Source organism: Natator depressus, chromosome 4 (assembly GCF_965152275.1).
Source record: "Natator depressus isolate rNatDep1 chromosome 4, rNatDep2.hap1, whole genome shotgun sequence".
Classification (NCBI taxonomy): Eukaryota; Metazoa; Chordata; order Testudines; family Cheloniidae; genus Natator; species Natator depressus.
This window is the reverse complement of record NC_134237.1, coordinates 52,573,309-52,591,066: the sequence shown is the minus strand read 5'-3', so window position 1 is coordinate 52,591,066 and position 17,758 is coordinate 52,573,309. Positions and strand designations below refer to the sequence as shown.

Here is a 17,758-nt window from a genome sequence, read left to right as displayed (position 1 = left end):
GAAGGGGCAATAGATTCTGGGAAACTGAGCCCTTAGAACTGAATATTCTGGGGCTGTCTGAGAGACTGGTCCTCTTTCCAGGCAGATACTCCTCCCTTGCAAGCGGAAGAGAAAAAGAGGAGCTGACCCACTGCCTGTGAGAGGTTGCCTCTGAGAGCTCCCTCATGTGCTGCCAACAGGGGGAACTGAGGATAAACAATGGACAGTAGGTTTGAGGGGGGGGGAGTCCCAGGGTGCCCTGCCCCCCACCATAGGGGGCTAGCTGTGGGAAGCTTTGAGAAACATATTTTTTACTTTCCATAAAAATCTAAATTAAAGGATTTCTCTTTACTGTCTCAAATGAAATATTAGTAGTGTTTAGAACCAGATGCTTTGTGGATGGGGCATGGGATTTGGCTTTCTCACTCAGAGCACTGTAGCCAACCAAGTGCAAACTGCAGTTCCTGAAATGTTCCTTTCTAGTGTCAATGAGGGCACAGGTCACCCAAACTTTGTGGGGAGGAGTAGAGATCATGATATCCTCCCACAGGACAGCTGAGCAGAATTGACTAGACACACACAGGAGAGAGAGCATGTTGCATCATCCTACAGGATATTGTAACACTTCTGTTCCATTTGCACATGTAGCCGTTTTAGGAAATAAAACATGAGTTGGACCCTTTACTTTCCATTTTTATTTTGTTTAAAGTTTCCCGGGAATTTATCAGTGTTAATTTGTGCACCACTTTTTAAATTTTGTAATAAACTTCCCAGTTTTCTTGGTAAGCATCACTTTCTCCAATTTTTGTTCTTTTAAAACTTTCAAAACCCCCTACATTCTGAAGTGTAGTTGGATTCAGTTTTTTGTTTTGTTTTCAAGCTGTTTTAGATGACTAGTTCACTAACTCTTTTTATTTGCTTTGAATGCTGATAACTACCTGCGCTATCTGTAAAGCGGGTAATGTGTATGTGGTGGGCATAGGATTGACAACAGTATGTACACCAGCTCTCGAGTTGTTCTAGTACTGGTCACCTAGCTCCCTGCTCTTGAAGAAGAGGTGGTAGTTCTGTGATCTGGGCCACCCAGGTAACCAGGCCACCATCTAGGCTTCTAGATCTGAGTGGTCCACCTGAAATCCTTTTAAGAATTTAAAATTACTTCTCACCTTTCTCTTTGATCTTATGCCTAGGTCTGCACTAAACTTTTGATGGTATAACAATATCAGTTAGTGGGTGATTCTCTTCCTCTCTTCCCCCCCCCCCCCCCCATGGTTTTTTTTTAATTAACACTGGCAAAAGTGCTCATGTAGACACAGATATACCAGTATAATTGTTTGTAGTTTTCGCCCTTCCCCACCCCACCGGAAACAATATAGCTATACTAGGAAAACTTGCTGGTATCGCTCTGGCCTGCATTCTCCTGAAGGCTTGACACTCTTGGTCATATTTGCCTAAGTTAAAAGGTTGGCTTCAGATGGCAAGACTTTCTATTTAGAAGCTAAACTTTACATCCCATGCTCTGAGGGCTTGATCCCACACCACTGAAATCAATGGGAGCAGGAGCAGACCCTTAGTGCAATACCAGTGTATGCTAATCAATCTCATTATTGGATTGTAAACTTTTTGGAACAAGGACTATGTCTTCCTTTGTATTTGTACAGTACCTAGCACAATAAGGGCCCAATCCTGACTGGGGCCTTTAGGCACAGCCACACACAAATTAAGAAATAGTAAATACACATTTAAAACTATGTGAACACATACTATGCAATATTATAATTAAGTAACCGGGATGATTACAAAGCAGCATCCCATAAAAGCAAATGGGGATTTGTAGGAAAAGTTCTCTAATACTTTGCCTTGAGACACTGCAGCACCACAACTGGATCTCTCACACAGGGCAAAGGAAGAGAGGCTGAACAGGGAAAGCATCCTTTAGGCTAGTCCTATTAATTGTTACATTAATGGAAATTATCTGTCGTGATCACCTATTTGTCAGCAGTGTCCCTTTGTGACCACATAATAGCTTAGGTCTAAAGTTGTTTGTGATAAAAGAAGTGGGGGAGCTCCCTTTTACGGACAGCCAGCCAGCTAGCTACAAAATCCCTGTTAGTAGTAGTTCTCCACTTGCTTTACCTGTAAAGGGTTAAAAAAGCCCATAGGTAAAAGGAAGGGAGTGGGCACCTGACCAAAATAGCCAATAGGAGGGCTAGAACTTTTTAAAATGGGGGGCAAGGGGGAGAAACTTTGTCTGTTTCAGAGTAGCAGCCCTGTTAGTCTGTATTTGCAAAAAGAAAAGGAGTACTTGTGGCACCTTAGAGACTAACAAATTTATTTGAGCATAAGCTTTCGTGAGCTACAGCTCACTTCATCGGATGCATGAGGGGAGAGGAGACACAGAGCAACAATGCTGTAAGAAGCTTGTGCCAGGTATGAAAAATCATTAAATCATATCTAGAAACTATGTATTTGAAACCCCAGACATTCAGAGCTGACAGTTGTAGTCATCTGTCACCTCTTAAAAGCATAGACTAGAACTCATTTGTGTATACTTTCCTGCTGTAATCTTGTAATAACTCATTTCTTTTCTTAGTTTACTATAGGATTGGCTACAAGTACAAATTGACCTGAGGTAAGTGACTAGTCACTTGAGACTGGGAGCCACCTGAATATGTTGTGATCTTTGGTGTATAGCAACCAGTTACCACACAGTGCAACTTATCTGGGTGGCAAGATAGATTGGGATATCATGGAGTCAGAGACTGCCACCTTGGGTAAGGCTGTTTATAGTGCTTTAGGAGTTCCTATTTGTTCCTGGGGTGGTAACCTCTAATTATAGAATATACAGCCAGTTTGGAGTCTCTGTCCTGCTTCTTGACAGTCTGCCATGAGGTTAGCACTCATGGTTGTAAGCCACTCCACACAGCATGACACCTTGTGCATGGGGTTCGGTTTTTGGTTCCCCCTTCTGCTCAGAACTCTTGTCAGATGCTGGCATTTCATACTCTGCTTTGAGATATGGTTCAGATAAACTTGTGCACGAAACATAGCTTGACCTGAAACTGGGTTAAAGAAGTTGGAAATGGCCCATCTAAATTCATATACTAGAGTACACAAAATAGCAGGTAGAATTGCTGCAGTCAAACTCTAATCCCAAGAACACTAATACGGAGAACAACTACATCTCTAGAGAAAGCCAAAGTAGATAAAGGACACTGATTGTAAATGTTTCCTTTCCATGACTGTACAGCTTTATTTAAATTATTTTACAGTCTTCTTCCCTGTCTTTTCTTTGATGTGAATTCTTCCTAGAAGGGAAAGTTCCTTAACAGGATGTTTAGAGTGCAATTAAGAAATTGCATGGATTAGATTTGTCTCATGTACTCCTTATGGGTACAGACATTGTGGAGGATAGGTACTTGATCCGCTAGGGTACTCAGAATCTTGAGCCCCAGCTGATACAAATTGAGGGCATTCACCTTCTTGCAGAACTAGACTCTGATTTGGAAACTCTTCTTAATGTATAATATGAGAACATTATACCTGTTTCCACTTGTAGGCATTGTTTAAAAACTAAATAAAGATCAAGTATCTTGGAGTGCCCATAAGCCAATCATTTTAATAAGCTCTGATATGAAAACTCTTATGTCACAGATCAGCATTAATCTGTGAATTCATAGGAGAGTGGAATTATTGGTGAGAGAAGTATAAGAATCATGAACCCTGGCTTTTTAAATGCAGGAGCAAGGCCAGCAGTGAGCTGGGTTCAGGATAACTCCTTGTAGCAAGGTGGGACTCACCGGTGTGGAGCCTCCTGCTAGTCATCCTGGGAATTAGCTCTCCAGCCTCCGGAGCACCCTCTGCAGTCCCACTTGCCTCAGGCCCCCCGTACCTCTCTATCTTGGGTGCTGTCCCTTGGCAGTACACCCTCTCTCTGGGTCTCCCCCAACCCTCTATCCCCACCTCAGTCTATGGCTACTACCAGTCACCGTCTAGCCCCTGCTCACTGGGGCAGACTGCAGTGTACAAGCCATTCATCATTGGCAAAGGGGGGTTTGGACCTGCTGCCTTTGCCTACCCTGGGCTGTACCTCTGCAACCCTAGTACCCTTCCTGGCCTTTAACAGGGCCTGTAGCCTGGGGAGTTTCCAGGCTAGAGCTCCCCCAGCCCTGCTCCACTCTAGGTACCTTACTCAGCTCCCAAGCAGCCAGGCTCATTTCTCTCTATAGCTAGAGAGAGACTGCCTGAGCACCTGGCTCACAGCCTTTTATAGGGCCAGCTGTGGCCTGATTGGGGTGTGACCCCAGCTGAGGCTGCCTTCCCCATCAGCCTAGCCTTTGGCTCACCACCCCAGCCCTCTCCCAGGGCTGGCTGTAACCCTTTCAGGCCCAGAGCAGGTGACCACTCCTTTACACTCCTCCAGGCAGGATAAATAACATGGAAACTATGGAAATTAGGCTAGAACAAAGGGTAGGTAGCCCTTGGAGTGGAAGGTGCTTATTTAGAAAATATGAGAAGGTGGACAGTCACTACTGTTGTATGGATCCACCTTCTAAGGAAGATTTTTAATTAGGAAAGATGAGCAGAAGAATAGAAATGTAACATTTACCCAGTACACAAATTACATTAGTGAATGATTGAGGAAAATCAGAGCTTGATATCCTGATCTAGGACTCAGTCCTGCACCTTTGAGTTTTGGGAGCTTTGCCATTGAATTGTATGGAAGCGGATTCAGACCCTTAGAGGGACACTATTCTATGGGCAGTGTGAGATATAACAAGCACCTCAAAGAGCTTGAAAAGTCTGAGTGCTAGGTCAGGTCAGGGATGAAAATGACAGACACTTGAAACCAGAGATTGTTTAACATGTTGACTGCCAAGGGCCTGGTCTACACTAGAGTTTTCATCATTGATACCACTGGTGGTGACTTTTGTGTGTGATGGAAATAGCTTGGACAAGATGCCTGTATCATCTAGACCTGCCCTGAGCCATTAGATGACATGGGTTGAAATGCTGGCAGTGAGGGATTAGCCAATGGTCCTATGCAAAGAGGCCCTGGCCAAGGGGTGGGGGTGGAAAAAATGGGCACTCATGCCCCAGCTGGAGTTCCCGGTGGGCAGAGCTGGGTGGGGGGGACTGCAGGTGGAAGGGTTGTAAGGGCCCCCATTTTCTTTGGCCCAGGGGCCTCTCAAAACCCTAATCCGCCCCTAAATGCTGGTAGCCACCAGCACACTACAGCTCTCACCATGGTTACTACCAGTGGAACTGTACCAGTACTAGCAGAAAATCTTAGACAGACAAAAGAGGCAGATATAAACAGGAGAAGCCCTGTTGTCAATAGTTTACTTCCAGGGATGATGAGGTTACTATATTACTAGAGAGTGGAAGGTCTTTCTAAATTGTGAATGAGTCATACATGTTTCGGTTTGCAAAGGCAATTAATTAGGAAATTGTGCATGGAAAAGCAACCAGCTAAGTATAGATTAATGAGGAGTTTCTTCTAAACGGTTTCTTATATTGTGGAGCACATGGCAAAGTTGATGTCTTGGCTCTGATGCAATTTTCATAGGCATGAGTCTTTAGCAGCTTGTATTCTTGGCATTGTGAGTAATGACCCTGACATCTTATATAACACTGCTTATCTTTCCACTGATCAGTTCTGCTTTCTTTAAAACGTGTAAACAAGTGTGTTTAGCTCTGTCTCATCTGCATGTACATGAGAGAAACTTCTTGTGACATTCATTTATATATAATACTTGGGCACAAATGCCTTCTTGTGGGGTGGCTGCAAATTTTAAAAACTTGTGTGTCTATAAAATGGAATTTGAGAACCATTGTTATTTTAAATATGACATTAAGTCTAGGAAAGAACAGAGTTCTCTCCCATATTCCACTTCAGTTAGCAACTGTCATAAGCAATTCAACCTTGAGGTTAATTTCTAGCTATACTGGTTCTGGACTTTGGAAACCTTTGCACTGTATTATTTTTAAAGTCAGACTGGAACTATATTTGCCAATTTTCCATTGCTCCATGTCCTAATTATACAGACCCTTAATGAAAACACTCTTCATTCTTTTACCTTTTAAGTCTAGAGCAAGTCCACATAGAAATAAATCCAAATCTCAAAACAGAATTGCTTATGATTGATGCTAAGAAAAATGGAATGCCTGTGAAATGATTCAAAATCTATTTCCAATTCTGCGCCTGTGCTAACAAAAATGAAACTCTATATTACTAGAAAGAGCCAATGGGTACAATCTAATCGGGAAAAGCTAGGTGTAAAATGACCACTGAATCCTGCCTTATGGAAAACTGCATAGCACACAGAGATGGCAAGTTACACATCCCAACTATCACAGGGACAGAATAAGAGAGAATAGTTCACCTGAAGCTTTGAACCTAAAATCCCCCTCACTGTATAGCTTTTTATCATAGTGGTTAGAAAAATCTAAACTGAAATCAATTTATCAAGAGCCTCCAGCTACATTCCTTCCATATAGTTTTACAAGCAGTGAACAAAAAACCAAATTCCAGCCCAGAAAAGTACAAATGAGAAAAAGGTGGCTTTCATGGTTTCTCAGAATTCAATGCCCTAATCAACACAATCACCTTCCCTTTCTCCCCTCTGAGTTGAAACAGGCTCAGCTGCACTTCATTACTCCCACTTAGTAATGCCACCCAAAGCTGCCTCAGAATCCTGACTGAGAATTAATACCCAAAGCTTCAGACCTTAGGTTGGTTCAGCAGGGCTTTCTCATAGCAATGAAACTATAGTAGGGTGCTCCAGGGTCATGGTTTCCTCTTATAGTAGGTGTCAAAATCTCTTTGCATATCCTGTCAAACCAGCTAAATTGCAAGAAGAGATCGTAGGAATACAATAGCAGCAAGGAGGAAAAATGAATAGGTGAGTTGAGAACAGTTTTGCATGTGTCAGTAAAAAGCCTGAGTTCACTAGGCTAGTTGGAGTTAAAAGATACAATATAGAGACCAAGGGCTGCAGCAGCACAGTAAAGATACCTAGGTACTTGCTGTGAATCACAGGCTTTTCCAGAGGTCTGATCCTTCTCTCCTTGGAGTTAATGGGAATTTTGCTGGGGAACCCAGGAGAAGCAGGACTAGTTCCTTTACCCAGATCAGAGGAAAGGAGTACTTGTGGCACCCAAATCAGAGGGTAAATCCAGGAGTTCCATGTGTTAGGTGAGAAAAATTAAATATGAAGCAGTTATGCCAACCGAACCAAAGTCAGGCCAATAAAGGTTGCTGGGAAAGTCCCTGAACGAGATAAGTAGAATGAAAGAATACTTGTTTAAGTTGCAGGGAGTAAGAAAAAAGGGGAAGCCTGCATTTTTGTACCAAGTGTTCTGGGAACAGTTTTTGTTGAGATAGGAGGCACTGTTTTCCACTCCCTGTTCTTGTGTTATGTCTGTTTTTAACTCCTCGTCTCCTGGTTGACACCCATACCGATAAAGTTAGTGAATCATTACGATTTGCTAAAAGTTATCTACAATAAGGGGGTAGAAGTGCATGCATAATAGAGAGAGGATTTTAACTAACATGCGGGGGCATGGGCTGCTTTATGAATAAATCTGTGACGCGATGGAATGGTCTATAAAAACCTATTGGTTTTACCTAGAGGCTGCTGGTTCTCTTTGGAGACGGGCTGCTCTCTATTGTTGTGTGCACTCTTCAATAAAGAGCTTTGGGTTCGGACCTTGCTGGTGTTGCCTGTCTCTCTCCGGTCAGACAACGAACCGTGCTGTCTGGGGTTCGAGTCCTCAACACATGTTTCAAAGTCTTCTACACCAGAAGTGAGCACAGAAAGTAGGAGGATGCAATCTTTATTTGTAAGCATTAGTTATGCTTTTTCTCTCTGAGGTAACAAGATGTAGAAAAATTATGGATAATGAAAATTGCTTATCTGTATTTGATAGGTTGTTTGCTCTGATCCCCCCCCACCACCACCACCACTGTGTCTCTCTCTTTTCTTTTCTTTTTTTTTTTTAAATAATTTTTCCTTGTTCTATAGCAGGGGCGGGAAAACTTTTTGGCCTGAGGGCCACATCAGGTTTCTAAAATTGTATGGAGGGCCAGTTAGGGGAGGCTGTGTCTCCCCAAACAGCCAGGCATGGCCCAGCCTCTGCCTTCTATCCAACCCCTCCTGCTTCTTGCCGCCGACAGCTCCCCTGGGACTCCTACCCCATCCACCACCCCCTGTCCCCTGACTGCCCCCCACTGCCACATCCAACGCCCCCTCTCATTCCTGACTTGCCCCCCCAGGACCCCGGCCCTATCCAACCACACCACCCCCCCGTTTCCCACCCTCTGACCCCTATCCACACCCCCACCCCCAACTCCCCTGCCCTCTATCCAACCTCTCCTGCTCCCTTACCGCGCTGCCCAGAGCACTGGGTCAGGCCACGGCTCTGCAACTGTGCTGCCCAGCCACCCAGAGCATTGCACCGGCAGCACGGTGTGCTGAGGCTGCGGAGGAGGGGGGACAACAGGGGAGAGGCTGGGGACTAGCCGGCCAGGCAGGAGGGTCCCGTGGGCCAGACGTGGCCCACGGGCTGTAGTTTGCCCACCTCTGTTCTATAGCCTCTGTCTTCTGCATTTGCTTTGATCATGAAGCCATCTGCTGAAAGCTCATATTGGCCCACTTAGACTTTTCAGGCAAAAACAATAGTATGTCATTTAAAAAAAAAAATTAAGGTCAGCAGGCTTAGGCTGTAGCATCTACGTTGTTCCCCCCCCCCAATACTGCTGTTAAAATTCTCCTAAGTCCACATAGTTTTCTAATTAACTTTTGCTTCCAGTTTTTATTACCTGATATTGTCTAGAGAACACGTACCTCTGTTATCTTTTAGAAATACTGAAAAGCAATTTCAGAGCTAAGCAAGCCATATGCTATTGTACGAGAGCAATAAGACCTTCAAAGACAACTTTGGGTAATTCGCAGCCAGCTGACTAAAAAGATTTAAGAACATAAATCTTTGCTCGTTCAAAAAGTTGCATAAGATTTTTTTCAAAACAAGATATCTTTTTAAAATAATAAAAGTATTGATTAAATCACACTTTAGCTTTCTGATTCAATCATGCGATCTAAAGTAATTTTTCAATACTATTTCAGTATTCACTTTCTGTGCCTAGGACTGGATATAATGCCTATAAGGGAAGTCTTTCCAATGGGCTTTACATCCGTTCCCGTTCTCCCCACTGCCTAATATTCACTATTTCCATCAACATTCATGCCAGTAAATTAATTTTTAAATGGGTCCACACCATTTAATGGTTGTTTTCTGTGAGTATTCTAGTGAATTAAACAAGTGTGGTGTGTGGGGGTTTATTTTTTTATTTATTTTTATTGGTACTACTTGCTAGTCTCTTATTAACTCCAGGGCAGAACCCTCATTTATTTCCATATAAGGTGAAACACCACAATCCTCCTTTCCAAAACTGGCTGCAGTAGCTGCCTCATCCTTTCTGTTGAGAACGTAGGGTGTGATCCATGAAGGGACTTAGGTGTTGTAATGCTGAGCATCACTGTGCCTAACTTTTAGGTCTCTGGGCGGCAGGTGAACAAGCCATTGGGGAAGGCAAGCTCCTGGCCTCTCCCCTCTGCCTGAGGCCCTGCCCCTCCTCTTCTGCCTCCTCTTCCACCCCCAGCCCCGGGCCTTGTGAACACTAGCCCCAGCTTACCTGTCCCAGCCTCTGGGCCAGGGAAGAGTGGGAAGGGAACTGGAAGTAGGCAGGAGGGGAAACTGGGGATGGAGTGTGGGCAGGGCCATGCCACACTGTTCGGGGAGGCACAGCCTTCCCCGGCTTATGATACCCACTGCCCATGAGTCCCTAGAAAATCACAAGAACAACACTGCAATCCACAAAGCCTAGTTAAGCATCTAGACTCTAAACAATGAATGGTGAGAGAGAGAAGTACCTAAAAATGGGATCCACAAAAGCCAGCATGCTAGCCTAAGTAAGGGGAGAAGTGCACTAAGCCCTGCCCTCTGTCAGACATAGGTGCCTAGCTCTGCTTAGTGATCCACAAATGGGAACCTGCTGTAGGTATAGACGAGGGTGATCACCTTTTCAAAATGCAAAAACAGGACACATGCAGGAGCACCACCCCCTGCTCCTCCTCTTCCCCCTGGCCAGGCTGGAAGCCAGAGTCAGGCAATGGTAAGAACAGCCTGGGGAGCCCCAGACCCTCCACCTGCCCTGAGGTCTGGGGCTCCTCACAGTGAGTTCAAAAATTCTTGTTACGTACACTGACACTCTCAACTTGATGCCATTTGTGTGTGTATGTAAGCCCTTTGCATGCTCAGCCAATTAGTTAAATAATATTTAGTACTGTTTTAAAAAAGAATAGACATTAAAAAGGTTTCTAATATACTTATAAAGGCTTTGGCCTAAAAGAATATTAATCAACCTCCATAAATAATTAGAAATCACTGAAAAGAAAGAAAAGACAGCTCACTTTATGAGGATGAGACCACAATACACTGGGTGGAATATAAATAGTGGAGCCTTCTGATTTCTTGTAAACAGTACCAGTCACCATGCTCCCTCCCTCATGGAACTGTAGCTCACAACATTCATGGTAGCAGACTATTACTCCATCCTAAATGCAACCTTCCATTGCTGTATCCTTGAGGAATATTGCAATATCTGATCGTGCAGCAATTTTGATTGTTTTTCAGTGCATAGCTTCTCAGCAGACTCCCTCTCAGTAGAAAGTAAATTGTCTTTACTACAGGATGAGGAATGCCTGGCCTTTGTCAAAGCTTATGTTTTTTTTCTCTCTTGTAACTAAGGGTTTATTGATTTCTATCTAGGACTACAGTAAGGGAGGCTCTAAAAGCAAATCTGTGCAGCAGACTGTGGTGTGTGGTTTTTTTTTTGGTTGGCTCACAAGAAAGCACAGTAGGAACAAATCAGAGTTAGAGGCTTTGGTTAAGAATCTGGAGCTAGCATAGTGGGTCCCCAGCCCTAAATTATGACTTACAGTGAGCCCTAGCAAAAATGACTGAAGCAGATTATACAGGAGAAAAGTTAAATTTGTTTGGGTGAGCAGGGTTTACCCCCCCCCTTCCCCCAGGGTTTTTTAGCAAGATGAGAAAATTATCTGAATTGCTTATTTACTGCTTAAGGTAGTTATTGGAGCCTAACGCTGTCACTTCCATCCAGACCAGGCAAGGTCGCTTTATCTCAAACACTGAAGTTATAAATTCAGAACCTCAGTCTCACTTTCTCTTTACTCTGTCTCTGGATAGAGGCCACATAGCAGCCATGTGAAAGTCTAATTTGCCCAAATTAATCAGTCCTCCTTTCCCATGATGATTTGGAAAGTCCCATTTGTGATCAATTAATACAACCCATGATCTCTTTTATTTATCTATAAAAGTCTGTATACTGTGCCCATCACCATAATAGAGAGAAACTATGCATATAGACCTTGATAGCTTTTTTTCTTTTTCAACAAAGCACTGGAATAGGGTACTGAAGTTTATGGCTAAGGGGATGACTCAATACCCAGCAGTCCATCTGGATAGTCTTCCCTAAAAAAAAAAATCTGTTTTGTGACAAGCACATGCAACTTCATTATTAAATTCTAGTTTTTAAATGGCTAGCCGCAGTCCTTAATTAATCCAGAGAAAGATTTCTTTCCTGTCTAGTTTCTACATATTTTGCATCCTGATTTATCCTGTATGCTATGTGGTGTATTGATAAATAGAGGGGTGCTAATCCCAGATTTAAATGATATCCCAGAATGCTATTGTAACCCACACACTTTTCTGGGTGTGGCGTTGTGTCCCATCTAGTGGCACCGAGACCACTTAGAGAGAGTTAAATGAGGCTGCTCTACAGCCAGTTGGCTTTTAGCTCAAGCGGTAGAGGCTCATGCACTAAGCTTCAGAGGTCCCAGATTCAGTCCCGCCCACCAACAACCGGGGTCTATCGGTGTTACAGTGTTCCTAACCTTTGCTACTTTACAGGGAATGTTTGCTGACCTGATCATCTTTGTCCTGTATTTCCACCTTTAGTGATAACAGTAATCTTGGATATAAGATGAATATTTTAGTTTCTCCACTTTGTGAACCATTTTTGCAGTGTACTACTAAAAAGCATATATGTTGGCCTACCAATCTCTTAAAGAAGATTTAAACTCAAGATATAGGGCCAGCTGCAATGCTGCTTTGATCTTAGCCCTGGTCTACACTAGGACTTTAGGTCGAATTTAGCAGCATTAAATCGATGTAAACCTGCACCCGTCCACACGATGAAGCCCTTTATTTCGATTTAAAGGGCTCTTAAAATCGATTTCCTTACTCCACCCCTGACAAGTGGATTAGCGCTTAAATCAGCCTTGCCGGGTCAAATTTGGGGTACTGTGGACACAATTCGACGGTATTGGCCTCCGGGAGCTATCCCAGAGTGCTCCATTTTGACCGCTCTGGACAGCACTCTCAACACAGATGCACTGGCCGGGTAGACAGGAAAAGAACCGCGAACTTTTGAATCTCATTTCTTGTTTGGCCAGCGTGGCAAGCTGCAGGTGACCATGCAGAGCTCATCAGCAGAGGTGACCATGATGGAGTCTCAATCGCAAAAGAGCTCCAGCATGGACCGAACGGGAGGTACGGGATCTGATCGCTGTATGGGGAGAGGAATCCGTGCTATCAGAACTCCGTTCCAGTTTTCGAAATGCCAAAACCTTTGTCAAAATCTCCCAGGGCATGAAGGACAGAGGCCATAACAGGGACCCAAAGCAGTGCCGCGTGAAACTGAAGGAGCTGAGGCAAGCCTACCAGAAAACCAGAGAGGCAAACGGCCGCTCCGGGTCAGAGCCCCAAACATGCCGCTTCTATGATGAGCTGCATGCCATTTTAGGGGGTTCAGCCACCACTACCCCAGCCGTGTTGTTTGACTCCTTCAATGGAGATGGAGGCAATACGGAAGCAGGTTTTGGGGACGAAGAAGATTTCTCCGCTTGCTTGCTGTGAGCTACCGGTTTTCCCGACAGCCGGGAACTGTTTCTCACCCTGGACCTGGAGCCAGTACCCCCTGAACCCACCCAAGGCTGCCTCCTGGACCCAGCAGGCGGAGAAGGGACCTCCAGTGAGTGTACCTTTTAAAATACTATACATGGTTTAAAAGCAAGCATGTGAAAGGATTACTTTGCCCTGGCATTCGCGGCTCTCCTGGATATACTCCCAAAGCCTTTGCAAAAGGTTTCTGGGGAGGGCAGACTTATTGCGTCCTTCATGGTAGGACACTTTACCACTCCAGGCCAGTAACACGTACTCGGGAATCATTGTACAACAAAGCATTGCAGTGTATGTTTGCTGGCGTTCAAGCAACATCCGTTCTTTATCTCTCTGTGTTATCCTCAGGAGAGTGAGATATAATCCATGGTCACCTGGTTGAAATAGGGTGCTTTTCTTCAGGGGACACTCAGAGGAGCCCATTCCTGCTGGGCTGTTTGCCTGCGGCTGAACAGAAATGTTCCCCGCTGTTAGCCACAGGGAGGGTTGAGGGGGTAGCCACGCGGTGGGGGGAGGCAAAATGCGACCTTGTAACGAAAGCACATGTGCTATGTATGTAATGTTAACAGCAAGGTTTACCCTGAAAGAGTGTAGCCAGTGTTTTATAAAATGTGTGTCTTTTTTTAAATACCGCTGTGCCTTTTTTTTTCTCCACCAGCTGCATGTGTTTCAATGATCACAGGATCTTCTCCTTCCCAGAGGCTAGTGAAGATTAGAAAGAGAAAAAAAACGCACTCGAGATGAAATGTTCTCCGAGCTCATGCTGTCCTCCCACACTGACAGAGCACAGACGAATGCGTGGAGGCAAATAATGTCAGACTGCAGGAAAGCACAAAATGACCAGGAGGAGAGGTGGCAGGCTGAAGCTCGAATGTGGCGGCAGCGTGATGAGAGGAGGCAGGATTCAATGCTGAGGCTGCTGGAGGACCAAACCAGTATGCTCCAGTGTATGGTTGAGCTGCAGCAAAGGCAGCTGGAGCACAGACTGCCACTACAGCCCCTGTGTAACCAACCACCCTCCTCCCCAAGTTCCATAGCCTCCACACCCAGACGCCCAAGAACGCGGTGGGGAGGCCTCTGGCCAACCAGCCACTCCACCACAGAGGATTGCCCCAAAAAAAGAAGGCTGTCATTCAATAAATTTTAAAGTTGTAAACTTTTAAAGTGCTGTGTGGCATTTTCCTTCCCTCCTCCACCACCCCTCCTGGGCTACCTTGGTAGTCATCCCCCTATTTGTGTGATGAATGTGAAGCAACAATGACTTTATTGCCTCTGCAAGCGGTGATCGAAGGGAGGAGGAGAGGGTGGTTAGCTTACAGGGAAGTAGAGTGAACCAAGGGGCGGGGGGTTTCATCAAGGAGAAACAAACAGAACTTTCACACCGTAGCCTGGCCAGTCATGAAACTGGTTTTCAAAGCCTCTCTGATGCGTACCGTGCCCTCCTGTGCTCTTCTAACCGCCCTGGTGTCTGGCTGCGCATAACCAGCAGCCAGGCGATTTGCCTCATCCTCCCACCCTGCCATAAATGTCTCCCCCTTACTCTCACAGATATTGTGGAGCACACAGCAAGCAGTAATAACAGTGGGAATATTGGTTTCGCTGAGGTCTAAGCGAGTCAGTAAACTGCGCCAGCGCGCCTTTAAACGTCCAAATGCACATTCTACCACCATTCTGCACTTGCTCAGCCTGTAGTTGAACAGCTCCTGACTACTGTCCAGGCTGCCTGTGTACGGCTTCATGAGCCATGGCATTAAGGGGTAGGCTGGGTCCCCAAGGATACATATAGGCATTTCAACATCACCAACAGTTATTTTCTGGTCTGGGAATAAAGTCCCTTCTTGAAGCTTTTGAAACAGACCAGAGTTCCTGAAGATGCGAGCGTCACGTACCTTTCCCGGCCATCCCACGTTGATGTTGGTGAAACGTCCCTTGTGATCCACCAGAGCTTGCAGCACTATTGAAAAGTACCCCTTGCGGTTTATGTACTCGCCGGCTTGGTGCTCCGGTGCCAAGATAGGGATATGGGTTCCGTCTATGGCCCCACCACAGTTAGGGAATCCCATTGCAGCAAAGCCATCCACTATGACCTGCACATTTCCCAGGGTCACTACCCTTGATATCAGCAGATCTTTGATTGCGTGGGCTACTTGCATCACAGCAGCCCCCACAGTAGATTTGCCCACTCCAAATTGATTCCCAACTGACCGGTAGCTGTCTGGCATTGCAAGCTTCCACAGGGCTATTGCCACTCGCTTCTCAACTGTGAGGGCTGCTCTCATCTTGGTATTCATGCGCTTCAGGGCAGGGGAAAGCAAGTCACAAAGTTCCATGAAAGTGCCCTTACGCATGCGAAAGTTTCGCAGCCACTGGGAATCGTCCCAGACCCGTAACACTATGCGGTCCCACCAGTCTGTGCTTGTTTCCCGAGCCCAGAATCGGCGTTCCACAGCACGAACCTGCCCCATTAGCACCATGATGCATGCATTGGCAGGGCCCATGCTTTCAGAGAAATCTGTGTCCATGTCCTGATCACTCACGTGACCGCGCTGACGTCGCCTCCTCACCCGGTAGCGCTTTGCCAGGTTCTGGTGCTGCATATACTGCTGGATAATGCGTGTGGTGTTTAATGTGCTCCTAATTGCCAAAGTGAGCTGAGCAGACTCCATGCTTGCCTTGGTATGGCGTCCGCACAGAAAAAAGGCGCGGAATGATTGTCTGCCGTTGCTCTGACGGAGGGAGGGGCGACTGACGACACGGCTTACAGGGTTGGCTTCAGGGGGGCTAAAATCCACAAAGGGGGTGGCTTTACATCAAGGAGTAGTTCAGGCAGGACTTCACGGAGGGTTCCAATAAGAAATGGTGCACCTAAGTTATTGTTCTTATTGGAACAAGGAGGTTAGCCTGGCCTCTGATTGATACATGGCTAGATTTACCTCGCTGCACCTTCTCTGTGAGTGACTGTAGTGTGACCTAGAGGAATGAGTCCCCTAGACAGGGGAGGAGGCAAATGAGTACAAAACAAATCTGGTCTATTTGTTGTTTTGATCCACTCCATCTATCTTTTACATCTTTGGCTGGCAGCAGACGGTGCAGAAGGACATATTGCCTACCTGCTCACCATAAGACGGTTCAATAGGACTGACTGCCGGACTTAAGAGAATGACCTGGTCAGGTCACTAAAAATTTAGTCCCTGCGCCCATGTCTGCCCAGGCGCTCCTGATCGACCTCACACAGACGACCAGGAGTACCTCGGACATGACGAGGACGGCTACCAGTCGTATTGTACCGTCTGCTGCCACAAGACAATGGGTTGCTGCTACTCTGTAGCAATGCCGTACCGCGTCTGCCAGCACCCAGGAGACATACGGTGACGGTTACCTGAGCGGGCTCCATGCTTGCCGTGATATGGCGTCCGCACAGGTAACTCAGGAAAAAAGGCGCGAAACGATTGTCTGCCCTTGCTTTCACGGAGGGAGGGAGGGAAGGGGGGACTGACGATATGTACCCAGAACCACCCGCGACAATGTTTTTGCCCCATCAGGCATTGGGATCTCAACCCAGAATTCCAATGGGCAGTGGAGACTGCGGGAACTGTGGGATAGCTACCCACAGTGCAACGCTCTGGAAGTCGACTCTAGCCTCGGTACTGTGGAAGCACTCCGCCGAGTTAATGCACTTAATGCACTTCTGTGGGGACACACACACTCGAATATATAAAACAGATTTCTAAAAAACCGACTTCTATAAATTCGACCTTATTCCGTAGTGTAGACATACCCTTACTCAGGAAGTCTGATTAGATCAGTGCTGGGCTACACTGTAATTTTCTAATCAGTCAGAAAAGGGTACCATAAAAACCACATGCTGTGCTTGTTTGTTTAATTGACTAGTAACTATTCTTCCTTTTCATTGTGTAATTGGTGCCAAAGCATGACAAATCATTTTGGGACGTGTATTTTATATGGTACATGCAAAACTGAATAATAACACTTTCAGCTTAATTATCATAATAATTAGCATGATATCATAAAACATGGCTTCAGTCTTAAATAAGGAATGAGATGTTTGTTAGTAAAAATCCATGCATATAATAAAGCCCTGATCCAAAAGCATTATCAGAAAAAGCTACGAGAGTCAACATGTTACCAGGGTCATGCATTTGGAATTCTGACACTAGAAATAGCATCAGAGAAATACACATAACACCAGCTTCCCTTTTGGGTGACACAAAGCTGTCTATCTCTGCCCTTCGTTATTCACTGCACTGAATTTGCTTCTAGAAATCTTCTGTTGAACATCAAAATCTTTTCACTAAGAGTGTATATCATCTGTGTGCCTGCCACACTCTAAGAATGTATAACGCTGTACATTGTGACAGCTCTCTGATGATAGATTAGAGTAATACATCGTCAACATGAGGCAGTCTGACACGTTTCTCAAAAGATTGTGCTGCCCCAAAATAGATTTGTTTTAATCATGCATCAAGTGAGCCTCTCTGTTGGAAGCCACCCCTCATAGAAGTGGAGGGCATGAAACCTTTAAAAAGCAAAAAAATAAGGTTTGTATTTTTAACTGTCTCTATGTATTTTAGACAGTTCATATCTTCTTCCACTGATCCTCGCATCAAAGAAGCAAGAGATGAAAAACACCTACTGAGTCTTCCCCTGACTTAGCAGGATTGTCCCCTACGGTAGATTTCCTATTGCTTTGCTCTGTCTAGTTTGAAATGTCTCC

The 17,758-nt window shown here is 45.2% G+C and overlaps 1 long non-coding RNA gene across 1 annotated transcript in view; it reads left to right on the top strand.

Annotated features, from left to right (window-relative positions):
- LOC141986438 (uncharacterized) overlaps positions 1 to 14,132 on the top strand; it is a 36,200-nt gene extending 22,068 nt beyond the window's left edge. Inside the window, exon 4 of the long non-coding RNA XR_012639280.1 lies at positions 13,682 to 14,132. This is a non-coding gene — a long non-coding RNA (uncharacterized LOC141986438). The remainder of the gene's footprint in view (positions 1 to 13,681) is intronic.
- Positions 14,133 to 17,758: the final 3,626 nt, after the last annotated feature.